At 38.8% G+C, this 1961-nt stretch overlaps 1 pseudogene; it reads left to right on the forward strand.

Moving 5' to 3' along the window:
* Positions 1 to 1539: 1539 nt before the first annotated feature.
* On the forward strand, positions 1540 to 1639 carry LOC138074657 (U6 spliceosomal RNA; annotated as a pseudogene).
* Positions 1640 to 1961: the final 322 nt, after the last annotated feature.

Genomic DNA, 1961 nt, shown 5'->3' on the forward strand with positions numbered 1-1961 from the left:
TTCAATGCATTGCTTTCTGTTTCACTGCCTTAAATCCAACTCAGGCTGCCTATGTTTTTTATTTCAATTAGTTTTCTCTGTTTTATGACATCTATTTGGATTTAAATTTTTTCCTCCACCAAAAAGCATAAAACCCCAAGTCAGATGTCTCCACAGAGAGGTTAAATGCACAAACCGAAGGAGATCATTAAGAACTGCCAATTATCAACTCAGAACAGCTCAATGCCTTAAAGAATGCTTTACTTTCATAGAGGCTTGTGTTTACCTTTTATTTTAAGTGCTTTCAAGCCCATTCTCTTGAAGTACCTTGCCTTATTAAGGGCCCTGCTCGTTTGTTCTCATCGCCTTCTTCATTCGGAAGAACCATCAATCAGTTTCTGAAACAGGCAGCTTCTTTGTAGAATCAAAAGCCACCACATCACAGCTGGTGGCAAGAGAATGCAATGGGCATTGTTGTTTGTACACAGGCCTTCATCTCTTTGAGAAGTACCTCTGTTTGAAATGAATGAGGCAGACAAGAGTAGTGGCTTCAAAAGCAACTATCCTCTTTTGGGTTTTTCTTGTTGAAGGTTCTGTACAGCACTATTACTAGGAAAAAACAAGACTAAAAGGCAAATCTAAGAAAGCTACAGGTTTCCTACACAAGAGACACTCACCTGGCCTCAGCCAGGCTGTGCATCTGGGCATTTGCCTTTACTTCGTAGACTGGTTTGAAAAGTTAACATGAAAGAGGCTCTTTATTTTTCCTAATGATTTGGCATAAAAATGACATGAATTTCCCTTACCAGGAGCCTAGCCCAGAAATATAACAGGCTCCTCTCTTTACTGATGCCTCTTAAGGGTGTCATTGCTGATAGGAGTAGAGCAGCCATCACTAGCATTGCTATGGTGATGACTTTTGGACCAGGGGACTGGCTGATCGATCCTTGGCCCAACTCTTCCATCTAGCTAACATCAATCCTACAGCAGGAGATTTCCTTATCCCCTGATTCATTCTATATTTGGCTGGGATATTGGAAAGCACTAGTTTTCTGTAATACTTCATGACTCATATAGGTTCTTAATGATCCTGATGTTAATTAGGACATAAAGTCTTAGGCTAGTGGAAAACTTAAAACAGTGTTCAAAGCTTATATAGATGATCATCCTAATAACTAGCTTGAGGATCATCCCTTTCATTTTCTGTCTGCAGAGGGTTTGCAATGACTGCTTAAGAGTTTAGCACAAATACCTGGCCCATGACCAGGAAGGGAAAGGAACAGTACAACATGTATTTGATGTGTAATTTCAATCATGAGCTCATCTTATTTTTCCCACCTTGTGTCTTAATTCTTTTGAACAATGCTAAATATAAAGGAAATATAAATGTATTCTCCAGAAATCCATTGGGTTTCTTGCTATTAGGATGGGAGAAAAAAGTACAAAGGTTTTTCTGGCCAGGAAGAGGAAATTGCCAATGCAAAGCACCTAGAACATATTCTGTGTAAAAATCAAATGGAATAATTTAAATGTATATTTTCTGTTGAAGGAAAAATATATGTACATATGTACACATACTAAAATTGGAATGATACAGAGAAGATTAGCATGGCCCCTGCTCAAGGATGATATGTAGATTTGTGAAGCATTCATATTTTAGATGTTGGTCAAAGGGTGCAAAACTCCTGGCTAAAGGATAAATAAGGTCTGGGGATCTAATGTATAGCATAGTGACTATATTGAAAGTTTTTAAGAAAGTAGATCTTTAATGTTATCACCACACAAGGAAAAAATATATATCATAATTATGTCAAGAGATGAAGATGTTGGTGCTTCCCAGGTGGCATAGTGGTAAAGACTCTGTCTGCCAATGAAAGAGACGTGGATTCAATCCCTGGGTGGGGAAAATCAGATCCCCTGGAGAAGGAAATGGCAACCCACTACAGTTTTCTTGCCTGGAAAATCCCATGGACAAGGGAGCC

The sequence above is a fragment of the Capricornis sumatraensis genome, chromosome 2, assembly GCF_032405125.1.
Source record: "Capricornis sumatraensis isolate serow.1 chromosome 2, serow.2, whole genome shotgun sequence".
Classification (NCBI taxonomy): domain Eukaryota; kingdom Metazoa; phylum Chordata; class Mammalia; order Artiodactyla; family Bovidae; genus Capricornis; species Capricornis sumatraensis.